Here is a 17,710-nt window from a genome sequence, read left to right as displayed (position 1 = left end):
GTGGATATATATACTTTATTAATCATTCAAACCAAATACATTTACACATTTTTGTACTACTATCACATACCCAATCCATGATTGCATGACCTAGTAATTACATAACATGCAATAGCTGCACCATAACTAAACATTTTACTAATAATCTACTACGTCGCACCGCACGTGTGGCGCAAATTGAATGTGAATCGTTTCCCTTGCATCGTTTCCTGCACATTTATATATGCATGTGTACGATATGCATGTATCTATCGATTCTCCGGTCAGGACCATGCACGCAGTTCATATCATGACGAACATCCATGTGAATCCCTTGCATGCATGGTGACTTGCTATATATGTTGTCCGCATCGATCAAGCCAGTGGCAGTGGGGATGTGAAAATTCTCTGGCCACGGGACATGATCGCCTTGGGATTCATATATACTTCGCTTCCTCTCGACAAATCTGGCCCATTTGTTTGGACCGGAGGTCTTCTTCTCACAGGTCACAGCCAGATTGACCGGGGTAGTACGACCACGCTATCTCGGTCTCCTGGCAGATTCGCATGATCTCGTCGTTCTGTTCGTCCAGCCGCTTCAACAGCTGCCCACCTCCTGACGACGCTGGCACCGACGACCGCTTAGATCACCTCCTCGTCCTCCGGGGACACCGCTGTCCCACCTGTTCAGGTTCATGGGGTAGATGAGATCAGGGTTGGAGGCACCCGTGATACCTTAGCGGAGGATGTCGTTGAAGACGCCGCCGGCGAAGTCAGGGACGCGAGACGCGGAAGGAAGAGGTTGAGCCAGCGGTGCGGCACTTCCCACAGGCTGGCGGCGCGGAGCTTCTGCTCACTGTCACCTACCTGGTCCAGAAACCCTATTTTCGACACGACCTGCACGAACCGAAGCCCAGCGCCGCGCGTACTGGAGCTCCTACAACAACAACTCCAGTCTCTGCCCGCAATTAGTATAATTTACTAAGCAAAGATACATGCATCAGTCATGCCAATTTTATTTAATGATCAGGTGGCAAAGGTTTGCCACCGTTCATTAATTAAGGAAAAGAGTCATAACAATAGTTTAAACAAGAACTAAAAAAGACCTATGCGGATTACTCTCCTGTCATTACAAAACTCAACTGGTTGGTCCCCGCGGCGACCCAAACCTCAGCCTCACTTTTAATGATCTTGAGAACAATAGTCGGTGGCACGGCTTCGTTGTTGAAGATCCTTCCGTTTCGCTCTTTCCAAATAGTTCAACTCACAAGCATAGTAAAGGAAGCCATAGCCTTTCGGTTTGGATTCGGCTTGCATGACATCATAGTCCACCAATGTCTAATAGAGAAGTCTGTCGCTCAATCTTGAGTTCGAATAGGAGAGAGACCGAGCCACTCCTTCACCATTCCCAGTCTTTTGGAGAAATGAGAATGAGAGAATATGTGCGCCGTCGTCTCCTGAGTTTGTTTACAAAGCGTACAAAGACCATAATTATTTCTTCCTCTTTTCCTAAGACGGTCCGCTGGCCATAGCCTATTTCAGATGGCCAACCATGCGAAGAATTTGATCTTTGGGGGCGCCCAAAACTTCCAAACTAACTTGCTCATCCTTGTGAGGGTGGCGCCAAAAAATTACGCACTGTAATAAGTCGTGGTGTATTCACCAGTTTCCGAGAGAGGTGTAGTCACGCCAAAATTTTGTACACATGGACGCAAGAAATCGCTCGTAGTGTAAAGTTGAAACATATATAAGCATATAATATACAAATGTATGCAGATTTTGTACATTTCCTGTTACTAGCTGAAAATTATGTACAGCTACACGAATACCTTTTGCAGCTATATCTTCTTATAAGATACTCCGGATGACAAAAGAATGGTAGGACCAGAGACGTCAGTGCAAATTACCAAAAGGTGATCGAGCGAGTTACTTCTTGGACAAGCGACGGGAACAGTGTGACGTGTGTGCGTGGAACTAGTACAACATGTAGGCCAGGCAGGGATATCAGAGTGCATGCATGCTTCCATGCACGGTCGCTGTCCCATAATTGGATCTTGTTCGTGTCCTAGTTACTAGTAGCCGTTGATCGATGCTAGCTAGAAAACATATACATTATTATGTTGATATGGATGACCTAATTCTGGCAAAAAAAAAAAAAAATACTTGTTACACTGGTGGAAAACGGGGCTATAGGCCCGGTCCATTTGGGTCTTCAGTCCCGATTTCCAAACCGGGACCAATTAGGCGGGACTAAAGGGTCCTCTTTTAGTCCCGGTTCAAAGTTGCACCGGGCCTAAAGACGGCGCCACGTGGTGCGGCCAGGGAGCTCGCGGTGGATGGCCTTTGGTCCCGGTTCGTGGTACGAACCGGGCCTGTGGTTCTCTGCCGCGGCGAGAGAATTGCTATTTCTGCCGCGGCACGGAGTTTAGGCTGTAGCAGCGTTTCTGCCGCGGCAGAGAAACGAGGCGTTTTCTGCCGCGTCGAGTTTCAGCAATGCATATATATCATTCAAGAAACCACAAAATATCGTCGTGAATATATATAGACATCGTCAACAGTACACGTAATGCATGCATATTTACAATATAAAGCTAGTCGGATCTCTTTACTAAATCTATTAGCCTCTACGGAGTTGCTCCATATCTATGACCTTCGCATAGTGCTCTCCACCTGGGGTAATGACCTCGGTAAGAAAGAATCCCGCGATTTCCTCTTGAATTGCTCGTATTTGATCCTCCGTTATGAGAGTGTCCCGCAGGCGTATCATCTATATTTAAAAAAGGAGATCAATATATATCTATATATATATATATATATATATATATATATATATATATATATATGTGTGTGTGTGTGTGTGTGTGTGTGTGTGTGAATGGAACTCAATACAATTGATGGTACTAAGATTAATTGTGAAAATTTGTTATCGTACACGAGTGTGGTGTATACGGGCATCCCCACCCTTGGGACAGGACATGTCACGAATGAAGGTGCAGACGTAGTATCCACATAAGTTATTCCCGGGTTCCTGCCTCATACACTTTACGAAAAATAGTTCGATCAAACTAATAATCAAGCATCGTATTGAAAGTAAATATCATATATAGAGTTTCACGGACATAGCTATATATATAGTACTACTTACGGGGTAATCTTGAAATGTAAGCTCCAATTTCCATTTACCCGGAACAGTATTGATGAACCGTTTTCAAGCCCTGCCCGGCAAAAAATAATGAGTAAATGAGTTATTGATTAGTTGATGATATCGTCGAATTAGAACAGATGAAGATGCCAATACGAAATTGATATTGAAATTACCTCTGGAGGATGGCAGCCATGTCCGCATGTTCTTTACGTTTCGAGTCCATGACATTTACGACTCCTTTGTGAAGATCAATGATTAGGAGAATAAAGTGGAATCTGCACAAGCATAGCTCAATGATTACGAGAATAAAGTGGAAGCTGCACAAGCATAATGTATGTTATATATAACACTCACTTGAAGTTGTAGGGAAAGAATATATCCTCTTTGTTTGCTTGCTTCACTAAAAACATTAGCATGTTGTCCTCTGTGTCCTTGGGGTAGTCTCGAACCGTAACTTCATGAACCGTGATGCAGGTCAATGAACCCCAGCTCGAGGAGCTTGCCTCTTTTGCATTCGAGCTTCTTCATTCTGCATAATTAAATGTATAGCGTACACAAAGAATATAGTAAGGATAATTGTTAGTGCAAATGAAGGAGCTGAGCTACAGACTTAATTACATAAATAAATCACTTACATGCAGTAGCAACTGATGACAGCTTTGTCGAGGGCATCTTGATTGAATAACTGAAACAGTTCTTCTAACTCAAGGTTTATCTCCTCGTCCCCCCGGAAGTAATGCTCATCTCTAAGATACACCGTGAGGTAGCGATCACCTCTTCGACAGGCTTTCAGGTACCATTCATGCAACCTTCGCATCCGAGTCCCTAGACGTGCGAGCTCGCCGGGTTTGACGAGATCGGATCCGTATCTATACTTGTTTACCACTTGAGCCGTTGGATAGTAATCTTCGTACTCAGCCGATGCTCCCCGAGCTCTAGCCTCCCGTTCGATCATCGATGTCGTCTCTGGATCATCATAGGGCTGCACGACGAAGTGGGGTATGGCCTGAATGTCCTGCTGTCCAAGCTGGGCGACTTTTTTTTGTTGCTTTGCTCGCTCTAGAGGACTATCCAAGAGAGCGGTCATAATCAGATCTCAGCTCAGGTCTCTTCATTCTCGTCTCGCTAAAGTGCTTCATTGTATGCGGTGGAATAAACATCTTCTTCGGCGCAAGAAACGCCTTTTGCTCTTCAGTCTGCTCATGTGGTAACAACTCTGGAGTCTGTGCCCTCATCGGAGTTGATGATCTCTTCGGAGCTGTAGGAGGTGCCGTGGTTAGCTTCCTCTTTTGCTTAGGTGGAGGCGGCGGAGTCTCCTGACGAGGAGGAGGAGGCGGCGGAGTATTTTCACGCGGAGGAGACTGCTCATGCACAGGGGAATCATCATCGCGCATAGGAGAATCATCACGCGGAGGAGGCTGCGCAGGTGGCGGAGGAGGCGGACGAGGTGGCCTGCTTGGTGGCTTCTCACCCGGAAACACAATGTTCTCCTTCCGCCATTGCACGGTGGTTCTACGGGCTTCTCCCGGTTCTTTGATTTCCCCATCTTCACTGCGAGGGTGCTCAAGCACCAACCCCTCATAATCTCTCAACACTTCATCCACCATCACAACGAGCAAAGTCGTCTTGGACCGGACGGCAATGGTAAGACCTTGTAGGTAAGAGGATGCCGACCGCCGCCTTGAAGGATAGGTTGAAAACTTTAACATGCAGCTCACAAGGACGACTCTCAGTGAGATCATCCACGGGGGGGTAGCGAGGAGGCTCGACCACCTGGTCATCATCATCATTATCCACCTGCTCGGTGGAAGCCACGCTGCTTTTCCGGTGTTGTTGAGATTGCGGCGGGACGATAGCATTGAGCAATGCGGGATCTACAGCCTGCCCCCGAGCCATCCGGGATGTAAGTACTTAGGTTACCATGGTTAATTGGGCTTTCATGGTGCTAAAACCCTCCTCTAAGGACGCTATGCGGTCCGTTTCCCTTGCCTTTCTCCTCTCATGGATTTTATCGGAAATCTCTTCCTTTCCGCGGGAAAGCCATACTTCCACGAACGGAGCCTTCGTGCCTCGTGTTCGTCCGCCGTGTTCTTTGTTCCCAAGGGCGCGTGTCAGCTCATCGTTCTCTCTTTCGGCCTGGAACCTCCCCTCCTCCACGTCCTTATGTGCTTGTTCCAGGGCTTCGATGGGAAACTTCAGATGAGCTTTCTTATAGATGCACTTCCCTCGTTTCCGGATGCAACGTTCCCCCAATCCCGTAGAACCACTCCTTACACCGTTCGATCCAACCGTGTGTCCCTAATCTGGTCCCTTTCCTGGTCAGTTCCGCCTCAGCTGCCTGCCACTTAGGACGGTTAGCCTTGTATCCACCTGGACCCAGAATTTGGTGATATAGCTTCAACGCAGCATTTGCCTTATTTGTTTCCGACCTTTTCTTAAATTCTTCTGACTCCGTGTTGTACTTCACGAATTCGTCCCAATGATTTTTTACCTTCTCACTGTCCGGAGTCTTGTCTTTCTTGATAAAGCCGCGTAATCTTTTCTTGTGGTTCTTGAATAGTTCGGCCATCTTCTTCTTGGCAAAGTCGCGGAGGGCCTGCTCCATCTTGGCCTTTTCAGCGGCATCCCCCTCTAGTACTATGTTGAAATGTGACATGAGCTTGGTCAGAATGCTGTCTTTGGCTACATCATCGATATAAAGACCTTGAGCTTCTTCCTCTGCAGACATCACTAGTCCCTTCCGCTTGTTCCATTCTCGAAAGGTGATCGGGACGTGGTCCCTAACAAGCACTCCGCATTGAGCTATAAATGACTTTGCACTTTTCTCTAGAGCAATCGGTTTACCATCCTCTGCGATATGGGTGATGTCGTGCCTAACACTGTCGTCCAACTTTTTGGCCAGGCCTCGCTTCTTCGACTTTACAGAATAAGTGCTCGATCCGGAGGGCTAAAAAAGAAATAATTCATAGTCAGTACCGAGAGCCACGATACGGAAAACCTTCCAGAGACGCCGCCGCCGCCAATCCCATCTCGGGGGATTCAGGAGATCGCCTCCGGCACCCTGCCGGAGAGCGGAATCATCTCCCGGAGGACTCTTCACCGCCATGGTCGCCTCCGGAGTGATGAGTGAGTAGTTCACCCCTGGACTATGGGTCCATAGCAGTAGCTAGATGGTCGTCTTCTCCTCATGTGCTTCATTGTCGGATCTTGTGAGCTGCCTAACATGATCAAGATCATCTATCCGTAATGCTATATGTTGTGTTTGTCGGGATCCGATGGATAGAGAATACTATGTTATGTTGATTATCAATCTATTACCTATGTGTTGTTTATGATCTTGCATGCTCTCCGTTATTAGTAGAGGCTCGGCCAAGTTTTTACTCTTAACTCCAAGAGGGAGTATTTATGCTCGATAGTGGGTTCATGCCTCCATTAAATCCGGGACGGTGACGTGAAAGTTCTAAGGTTGTGGATGTCTTGTTGCCACTAGGGATAAAACATTGATGCTATGTCCGAGGATGTAGTTATTGATTACATTACGCACCATACTTAATGCAATTGTCCGTTGTTTGCAACTTAATACTGGAAGGGGTTCGGATGATAACCTGAAGGTGGACTTTTTAGGCATAGATGCATGCTGGATAGCGGTCTATGTACTTTGTCGTAATGCCCAATTAAATCTCACAATACTCATCATATCATGTATGTGCATGGTCATGCCCTCTCTATTTGTCAATTTCCCAACTGTAATTTGTTCACCCAACATGCTATTTATCTTATGGGAGAGACACCTCTAGTGAACTGTGGACCCCGGTCCATTCTTTTACATCGAATACAATCTACTCGCAATACTTGTTCTACTGTTTTCTCGCAAACAATCATCATCCACACTATACATCTAATCCTTTGTTACGAGCAAGCCGGTGAGATTGACAACCTCACTGTTTCGTTGGCGCAAAGTACTTTGGTTGTGTTGTGCAGGTTCCACATTGGCGCCGGAATCCCTGGTGTTGCGCCGCACTACATCCCGCCGCCATCAACCTTCGACGTGCTTCTTGACTCCTACTGGTTCGATAAACCTTGGTTTCTTACTGAGGGAAACTTGCTGCTGTACGCATCGCACCTTCCACTTGGGGTTCCCAACGGGCGTGTGCTTTACGCGTCATCAGACCTCCACCAAAGAATATCCGGGTCGACGACGGGACCCGGATTCCGCACCAAGGTGCGCGACCCGGAAGCTAAGACCTCCCAGTACCACCCCGGCGGAGCCCAGTCCCGGACCTCCCCCAGCTGCTGCATCTCCTCTAGAATAGTCAAACCACGGCGCGGCGGCTGTCGCGGCATCGTAGCTACGAAAACAAATCATATATATGTACCAACGTTAACATAAATAAAAAGATAGCTTCACTACTTTTATGTTAGTCGGCGCCGGCACTACCGTTTGAGGGGCGCTGGCACTACATACTCTATTTTGGGGGCGCTGGCAGGGGCGTCGGCACTACCGTATTTTGGGGGCGCCATCGCGAGCGTAGTGGTTACCGGCGCGGCGGCCCTCATAACGGCGCGGCGGCCCTCATAACTTCCACGTCCTCATATTTTTCTAACACTAACACTAACTAACTAATTAACTAATCTAACACAAAAACACTAACTATTTTTCTAACAAAAACACTAACTATTTTTCTAACACTAATACTAACACTAACTAACTAATTAACCTAACAAATTAACTAATCTAACACAAAAACACTAACTATTTTTCTAACAAAAACACTAACACTAACACTAACTAACTAATTAACCTAACAAATTAACTAATCTAACAATTGAAAAAAAGAGGAGAAGGGGTGGGCGGCGCTTACCGACGGAGGTGGCGGCTGGGGGCGCGGCGGTCGGCGAGCAGGTGGCCGCGGGGGCGGCAGGTGGAGGGGGCACGGCGGACAGCGAGGAGGCGGCCGTGGGCGGCGGGCGGCGCGCGGGCGGTGGGCGGCGCGCGGGCGTCGGTTGGAGAGGCGGAAGAGGTGGCGGCGGCGGAGGACGGTGGCGGCGGCTTGGGCGGCGGAGGACGGCGTCGGCGGCGTGGGCGCGCGGCGGAGCAGCCTGGCGGCGCGCGTCTGTGCGTCTGTGGCTCCGTCTCCGCGGGACTGATCTCCGCGGAGACGAAGTGAAGTTATAACCCCCCCCTTTGGTCCCGGTTCGTATTACCAACCGGGACCAAAGGGGGGCCTTTGGCCCCGGTTTGTAATACAAACCGGGACTAAAGACCTATTTTGCTGCGATTTTCGCTGCGCGCGCAAAATAGGCCTTTAGTCCCGGTTTATATTACAAACCGGGACCAAAGGCCAATTTTTTTTTTTAAAATTCATTCCCGCCTTATTTCAAATAAAAAAAAACCACGTACTGGCCACCGCCGTGCCACACGTGTCCACCGCCGCCGCCGCCATGTACTGGCCACCGCCGCCACCGTCGTGTACTGGCCACCGCCACCGTCATGTACTGGCCACCGCCGGCACCGTCGTGTACTGGCCACCATCGTCACCGCCATGTACTGGCCACCGCCACCACCGCCACCGCCGTGTACTGGCCACCGCCGCCACCGCCACCGCCATGTACAGGCCACCGTCGCCACCGCCGTGTACTGGCCACCATGTACAGGCCATGTACAACCGGGACGAAAGATCATTTTTTTTGTCATCTAACAAAACTGTCGGTGGGATAAGGACGTGTGGGTAACCTTTAGTCCCGGCTGGTGGGTACAACCGGGACTAAAGATGTTGGCAGGATAAGAACGCATGGGTGGATGCACTGCTCGATGAGATAAAGCATGTAGCGCACGACGCCCGTCGAAGGAACAAGACAAAGTAGAAGAGGTGCCGTGCCTATAAAAGGAGCATCGATACGCCTTGCCAAGCAGATCAACAAGCCAAGCAGAGTTTCATTCCCATGGACGAAGGGAAGGGTTGGGAAATCTCCCGTGGCGCAGCTTCTCGAAGATGTCGTTGGTGCACACACCCTACGGCATCTTCGGAAGCTGCTCCTCGGAATTTTTCCCTGCAAGCCCCTGAACGACTACATCTCCTCTAACAGTGTTGGGGAAAGGGTTGGGAAATCTCCCGTGGCGCAGTTTCTCGAAGATGTCGTTGGTGCACACGCCCTACGACATCTTCAGAAACTGCGCCTTGGAATTTTTCCCTGCAAGCCCCCGAACGACTACATCTCCTCTAACGAGTGTTGGGGAAAGGGTTGGGAAATCTCCCGTGGCGCGGTTTCTCGAAGATGTCGTTGGTGCACACGCCCTACGGCATCTTCGGAACTGCGCCTTGGAATTTTTCCCTGCAAGCCCCGAACGACTACATCTCCTCTAACGGTGTTGGGGAAAGGGTTGGGAAATCTCCCGTGGCGCATCTCCACTTTTAATATCTTACATACAGTTAAATGATTACACAAAAATAAATGGGAAATTGATTGCCATGTTGAGATACTCATTTGTGCCATGAACATTCTTCAATTAACTTGATGATGGAGAATCTTCATCATTTAATCTTCTTCGGCCGTAACCATGGAGCATCTTCATCATTTAACTTGATGCTTGGATCAATGTTCACTCTGAAGGGTGGAATTTCATCAAACTTATTATAATCTCCTGACATGTCTGTCTTGTCCTCCACTCCCACGATGTTTCTTTTTCCAGAAAGAACTATGTGGCGCTTTGGCTCATCGTTTGATGTATTTGTTTCCTTATGTTTCCTTTTTCTTGGTTTGGTAGACATATCCTTCACATAGAAAACCTGGGCCACATCCTTGGCTAGGACGAATGGTTCGTCTCTATACCCAAGATTGTTGATATCCACTGTTTTCATTCCATACAACTTGTCTACCTGAACCCCGCCTCCTGTTTTGTTGACCCATTTGCACCTAAACAAAGGGAACTTAAAAGAAGGTCCATAGTCAAGTTCCCATATATCCTCTATGTAACCATAATATGTGTCATTTGGGCCTTCATTCATTATTGCATCAAATCGGACACCACTGTTTTGGTTGGTGCTCTTTTTATCTGGGGCGATCGTGTAAAATGTATTCCCATTTATCTCGTACCCTTGGAAAGTAAGTACAGTCGAAGATGGTGTCTGGGCCAGCAAGTACAGCTGATCTTCAATATTTTGTTATTCAGGAGATGTTTTTGCAACCAACCGCCGAAAGTCGACATGTGTTCACGTCTAATCCAATCGTTCGATCGCCCCGGTTCACGGGAGCGTAGAAAGTTCTTGTGGTCACCGATATACGGAGCCACCAAGGTGGAACTTTGTAGAACTGTGTAGTGTGCTTGAGTCAAAGAAATCCCGTCCCTGCATATCATTGATTTCCTTCCTAGCATGCCTTTTCCACTTAGTCTCCCTTCATGCCGCGATCAGGAACACCAATCGGCTTAAGGTCAGGAATAAATTCAACACAGAATTCAATGACCTCCTCTGTTCCATAGCCCTTGGAGATGCTTCCTTCGGCCTAGCACGGTTATGAACATATTTCTTTAAGACTCCCATGAACCTCTCGAAGGGGAACATATTGTGTAGAAACACAGGACCGAGAATGGAAATCTCATCGACCAGGTGAACGAGGAGATGTGTCATAATATTGAAGAAGGATGGTGGGAACACCAGCTCAAAACTAACGAGACATTGGACCACATCATTCTTCAACCTCGGTGGAATTTCTGGATTTATTACCTTCTGAGAAATTGCATTGAGGAATGCACATAGCTTCACAATAGGCAGTCGAACATTTTCCGGTAGAAGCCCCCTCAATGCAATCGGAAGCAACTGTGTCATTATCACGTGACAGTCATGAGACTTCAGTTTCTGGAATGTTTTCTTCTCCATATTTATTATTCCCTTTATATCGGAGGAGAAGCCAGACGGGACCTTGATACTTGCTCGGACATTCAAAAAATATTTCCTTCTCTGCTTTTGTAAGAGCGTAGCTGGAGTAATGACGTCCTTTAACTCTCTCATGCAGTTTTTTGGGGTCTTTCCTACGTTGCTGGTCCTCCCGTGCTTCTGGTGTATCTTTTGTCTCCCCGTACATGCCCAGAAAGCCTAGCAGGTTCACGCAAAGATTCTTCGTCACGTGCATCACATCGATTGAAGAGCGGACCTCTAAGACTTCCCAATAGGGTAGATCCCAAAATATATATTTCTTCTTCCACATGGGCGCGTGTCCGGCATCGTCATTCGGAACAGGACCGTCCGCCGGGACCCTTTCCAAATATTACATCTAGATCCTTGACCATACCAAATATATCAACACCATCACGATGGGGAGGCTTCCTCCGGTGATCAGCCTCACCGTTGTAATGCTTGCCTTTCTTTCTTACGGGATGGGTAGTCCTAAGAAATCGACGATGCCCCAGGTACACGACCTTCTTACATTTTTCCAAATAATCACCTTCGAGCTCATGTAAACGAGTGCGTGCATGCATTGTATCCCTTGTTTGACTAGTCCTCGAAATGTTACCAAGAGCAGGCCAGTCATTGATGGTTACGAAAAGCAGCGCTCGTAGGTCAAATTCCTCCTGCTTGTGCTCGTCCCACACACGTACACCTGCTAGGGACCTGATACGTCTCCGACGTATCGATAATTTCTTATGTTCTATGCCATATTATTGATGATACCTACATGTTTTATGCACACTTTATGTCATATTCGTGCATTTTCTGGAACTAACCTATTAACAAGATGCCGAAGTGCCAGTTCTGTTTTCTGCTGTTTTTGGTTTCAGAAATCCTAGTAACGAAATATTCTCGGAATTGGACGAAATTAAAGCCCAGGGGCCTATTTTCTCACGAAGCTTCTGAAGTCCGAAGGAGAGACGAAGAGGGGCCACGGAGGGGCCACACCATAGGGCGGCGCGGCCCCCCCCTTGGCCGCGCGGCCCTGTGGTGTGGGGCCCCCGTGCCGCCTCTTGACCTACCCTTCCGCCTACAAATAGCCTCCGTGACGAAACCCCCAGTACCGAGAGCCACGATACGGAAAATCTTACTGAGACGCCGTCGCCGCCGATCCCATCTCGGGGGATCCAGGAGATCGCCTCCGGCACCCTGCCGGAGAGGGGAATCATCTCCCAAAGGACTCTACGCCGCCATGGTCGCCTCCGGAGTGATGTGTGAGTAGTCTACCCCTGGACTATGGGTCCATAGCAGTAGCTAGATGGTTGTCTTCTCCCCATTGTGCTATCATTGTCGGATCTTGTGAGCTGCCTAACATGATCAAGATCATCTATCCGTAATTCTATATGTTGTGTTTGTCGGGATCCGATGGATAGAGAATACTATGTCATGTTAATTATCAAGTTATTATACATGTGTTGTTTATGATCTTGCATGCTCTCCGTTTCTAGTAGAGGCTCCGGCCAAGTTTTTACTTTTAACTCCAAGAGGGAGTACTTATGCTCGATAGTGGGTTCATGCCCGCATTGACACCGGGACGGTGACGAAAAGTTCTAAGGTTGTGTTGTGCTTGTTGCCACTAGGGATAAAACATTGATGCTATGTTCGAGGATGTAGTTATTGATTACATTACGCACCATACTTAATGCAATTGTCCGTTGCTTTGCAACTTAATACCGGAGGGGTTCGGATGATAACCTCGAAGGTGGACTTTTTAGGCATAGATGCAGTTGGATGGCGGTCTATGTACTTTGTCGTAATGCCCAATTAAATCTCACTATACTTATCATGTCATGTATGTGCATTGTTATGCCCTCTCTATTTGTCAATTGCCCGACCGTAATTTGTTCACCCAACATGCTTTTATCTTATGGGAGAGACACCTCTAGTGAACCGTGGACCCCGGTCCATTCTTTAATACCGAAATACAAATCTGCTGCAATACTTGTTTTACTATTTTCTCTCGCAAACAATCATCTTCCACACAATACGGTTAATCCTTTGTTACAGACAAGCCGGTGAGATTGACAACCTCACTCGTTTCGTTGGGGCAAAGTACTTTGGTTGTGTTGTGCAGGTTCCACGTTGGCGCCGAATCTCCGGTGTTGCGCCGCACTACATCCCGCCGCCATCAACCTTCAACGTGCTTCTTGGCTCCTCCTGGTTCGATAAACCTTGGTTTCTTTCCGAGGGAAAACTTGCTGCTGTGCGCATCATACCTTCCTCTTGGGGTTGCCCAACGAACGTGTGAAATACACGCCATCAAGCTCTTTTCCGGCGCCGTTGCCGGGGAGATCAAGACACGCCTGCAAGGGGAGTCTCCACTTCTCAATCTCTTTACTTTGTTTTTGTCTTGCTTTATTTTATTTACTACTTTGTTTGCTGCACTTATATCAAAACACAAAAAAATTAGTTGCTAGCTTTACTTTATTTACTGTCTTGTTTGCTATATCGAAAACACACAAAAAAATTAGTTTACTTGCATTTACTTTACTTGATTCATCATGTTTCCTTTTGATTTTACCGCAAAGAACATACCGGTAGGACAAGGGTCTATAATTGGGAGGAACAATATAGAAGAATTTTTCACCCATGTTAGTACCGTTGAAGATTTCGAAGATAGACACTTGGTAGACCTTGCTCCCACCTATGAAATTGCTGTCGCTGCTTTAGTTCGCCTGTTGGAAACTAAATTTGTTAATCTCAATCCTATAATCCAACACATGTTTCTTACACTTGGTGATATGGAAGAGGGGGAAAAGAAAGATTTTGTTTTAGAAACCCTTCTTAGAGAATTTGGTGGTCTAGCAAGAGAGGCTAGAAAGGTCTTCGCTAAATTTAATATGCTTGGTTCTCATACTAATTTTGTTAGCCTCCTTGAAAAAATGGACATAGATAGAATAAGGTACACTAATAACGCTAATGATGGTGGGGAGATCAAAGCACCAATACCATGTAAACTCCTAGCTATGAATGATGCACTAGAAAATAACTATGCTTGGCTTGTTCCTCGAAAATTTGTTTGATGAGAGTAGCAAGCCCAAGACTAATGAAAAGGGAGACGCTGAAACTTATGTATCCAATATACTTTGCATGGTTGAGAAAACTCCAAACCCCGCTGTAGGTGCACCACCCTTCGATGTTACTTGAGTTACACTTTCGCGCCTAGCTGAAAGGCGTTAAAGAAAAGCGCTTATGGGAGACAACCCATGTTTTTACCTACAGTACTTTGTTTTTATATTTGTGTCTTGGAAGTTGTTTACTACTGTAGCAACCTCTCCTTATCTTAGTTTTATGTTTTGTTGTGCCAAGTAAAGTCTTTGATAGAAAAGTAAGTACTAGATTTGGATTACTGCGCAGAAACAGATTTCTTTGCTGTCACGAATCTGGGTCTAATTCTCTCGTAGGTAACTCAGAAAATTATGCCAATTTACGTGAGTGATCCTCAGATATGTACGCAACTTTCATTCAATTTGAGCATTTTCGTTTGAGCAAGTCTGGTGGCCTAATAAAATCCATCTTTACGGACTGTTCTGTTTTGACAGATTCTGTCTTTTATTTCGCATTGCCTCTTTTGCTATGTTGGATGAATTTCTTTGATCCATTAATGTCCAGTAGCTTTATGCAATGTCCAGAAGTGTTAAGAATGATTGTGTCACCTCTGAACATGTGAATTTTTATTATGCACTAACCCTCTAATGAGTTGTTTCGAGTTTGGTGTGGAGGAAGTTTTCAAGGATCAAGAGAGGAGTATGATGCAATATGATCAAGGAGAGTGAAAGCTCTAAGCTTGGGGATGCCCCGGTGGTTCACCCCTGCATATATTAAGAAGACTCAAGCGTCTAAGCTTGGGGATGCCCAAGGCATCCCCTTCTTCATCGACAACATTATCGGGTTCCTCCCCTGAAACTATATTTTTATTCGGCCACATCTTATGTACTTTGCTTGGAGCGTCGGTTTGTTTTTGTTTTTTGTTTTGTTTGAATAAAATGGATCCTAGCATTCACTTTATGGGAGAGAGACACGCTCCGCTGTTGCATATGGACAAATATGTCCTTAGGTTCTACTCATAGTATTCATGGCGAAGTTTCTCCTTCGTTAAATTGTTATATGGTTGGAATTGGAAAATGCTACATGTAGTAACTCTAAAATGTCTTGGATAATTTGATACTTGGCAATTGTTGTGCTCATGTTTAAGCTCTTGCATCATATACTTTGCACCCATTAATGAAGAAATACTTAGAGCTTGCTAATTTGGTTTGCATATTTGGTTTCTCTAGAGTCTAGATAACATCTAGTATTGAGTTTTGAACAACAAGGAAGACGGTATGGAGTCTTATAATGTTTACCATATGTCTTTTATGTGAGTTTTGTTGTACCGTTCATCCTTGTGTTTGTTTCAAATAGCCTTGCTAGCCTAAACCTTGTATCGAGAGGGAATACTTCTCATGCATCCAAAATACTTGAGCCAACCACTATGCCATTTGTGTCCACCATACCTACCTACTACATGGTATTTATCCGCCATTCCAAAGTAAATTGCTTGAGTGCTACCTTTAAAATTCCATCATTCACCTTTGCAATATATAGCTCATGGGACAAATAGCTTAAAAACTATTGTAGTATTGAATATGTACTTATGCACTTTATCTCTTATTAAGTTGCTTGTTGAGCGGTAACCATGTTTCGGGGACGCCATCAACTATTTCTTGTTGGATATCATGTGAGTTGCTATGCATGTCCGTCTTGTCTCGAAGCAAGAGAGATCTACCACCTTCATGGTTGGAGCATGCATGTTGTTAGAGAAGAACTTTGGGCCGCTAACTAAAGCCATGATTCATGGTGGAAGTTTCAGTTTGGACACATATCCTCAATCTCATATGAGAATAATAATTGTTGCCACATGCTTATGCATAAAAGAGGAGTCCATTATCTGTTGTCCATGTTGTCCCGGTATGGATGTCTAAGTTGAGAATAATCAAAAGCGAGAAATCCAAAATGCGAGCTTTCTCCTTAGACCTTTGTACAGAGCGGCATGGAGGTACCCCATTGTGACACTTGGTCAAAACATGTGCATTGCAAAGATCCGGTAGTCCAAGTTAATTAGGACAAGGTGCGGGCACTATTAGTATACTATGCATGAGACTTGCAACTTGTAAGATATAATGTACATAACTCATATGCTTTATTACTACCGTTGACAAAATTGTTTCATGTTTTCAAAATAAAAGCTCTAGCACAAATATAGCAATCGATGCTTTCCTCTTTGAAGGACCATTCTCTTTACTTTTATGTTGAGTCAGTTCACCTATTTCTCTCCACCTCAAGAAGCAAACACTTGTGTGAACCGTGCATTGATTCCTACATACTTGCATATTGTACTTGTTATATTACTCTATGTTGACTATTATCCATGAGATATACATGTTACAAGTTGAAAGCAACCGCTGAAACTTAATCTTCCTTTGTGTTGCTTCAATACCTTTACTTTGATTTATTGCTTTATGAGTTAACTCTTATGCAAGACTTATTAATACTTGTCTTGAAGTACTATTCATGAAAAGTCTTTGCTATATGATTCACTTGTTTACTCATGTCATCACCATTGTTATGATCGCTGCATCCACTACATATGTTTACAAATAGTATGATCAAGGTTATGATGGCATATCACTTCGGAAATTATCTTTGTTATCGTTTTACCTCGCTCGGGACGAGCAGTAACTAAGCTTAGGGATGCTTGATACGTCTCCGACGTATCGATAATTTCTTATGTTCTATGCCATATTATTGATGATACCTACATGTTTTATGCACACTTTATGTCATATTCGTGCATTTTCCGGAACTAACCTATTAACAAGATGCCGAAGTGCCGCTTGCTGTTTTCTGCTGTTTTTGGTTTCAGAAATCCTAGTAACGAAATATTCTCGAATTGGACGAAATCAAAGCCCGAGGGCCTATTTTCTCACGAAGCTTCCGGAAGTCCGAAGGAGAGACGAAGAGGGGCCACGGAGGGCCACACCATAGGGCGGCGCGGCCCCCCTTGGCCGCGCGGCCCCGTGGTGTGGGGCCCCGTGCCGCCTCTTGACCTACCCTTCCGCCTACAAATAGCCTCCGTGACGAAACCCCCAGCACCGAGAGCCACGATACGGAAAACCTTACCGAGACGCCGTCGCCGCCGATCCCATCTCGGGGGATCCGAGAGATCGCCTCCGGCACCCTCGCCGGAGAGGGGAATCATCTCCCGGAGGACTCTACGCCGCCATGGTCGCCTCCGGAGTGATGAGTGAGTAGTCTACCCCTGGACTATGGGTCCATAGCAATAGCTAGATGGTTGTCTTCTCCCCATTGTGCTATCATTGTCGGATCTTGTGAGCTGCCTAACATGATCAAGATCATCTATCTGTAATTCTATATGTTGTGTTTGTCGGGATCCGATGGATAGAGAATACTATGTCATGTTAATTATCAAGTTATTATACATGTGTTGTTTATGATCTTGCATGCTCTCCGTTTCTAGTAGAGGCTCGGCCAAGTTTTTACTTTTAACTCCAAGAGGGAGTACTTATGCTCGATAGTGGGTTCATGCCCGCATTGACACTCGGGACAGATGACGAAAAGTTCTAAGGTTGTGTTGTGC

General features: G+C 46.0%; 1 pseudogene; it reads right to left on the bottom strand.

Annotated features, from left to right (window-relative positions):
- Positions 1-354: 354 nt before the first annotated feature.
- On the bottom strand, positions 355-976 carry LOC124664919 (annotated as a pseudogene).
- Positions 977-17,710: the final 16,734 nt, after the last annotated feature.

The sequence above is a fragment of the Lolium rigidum genome, chromosome 6, assembly GCF_022539505.1.
Source record: "Lolium rigidum isolate FL_2022 chromosome 6, APGP_CSIRO_Lrig_0.1, whole genome shotgun sequence".
Taxonomy (NCBI): Eukaryota; Viridiplantae; Streptophyta; class Magnoliopsida; order Poales; family Poaceae; genus Lolium; species Lolium rigidum.
This window is presented reverse-complemented; position numbering and strand designations above follow the sequence as displayed.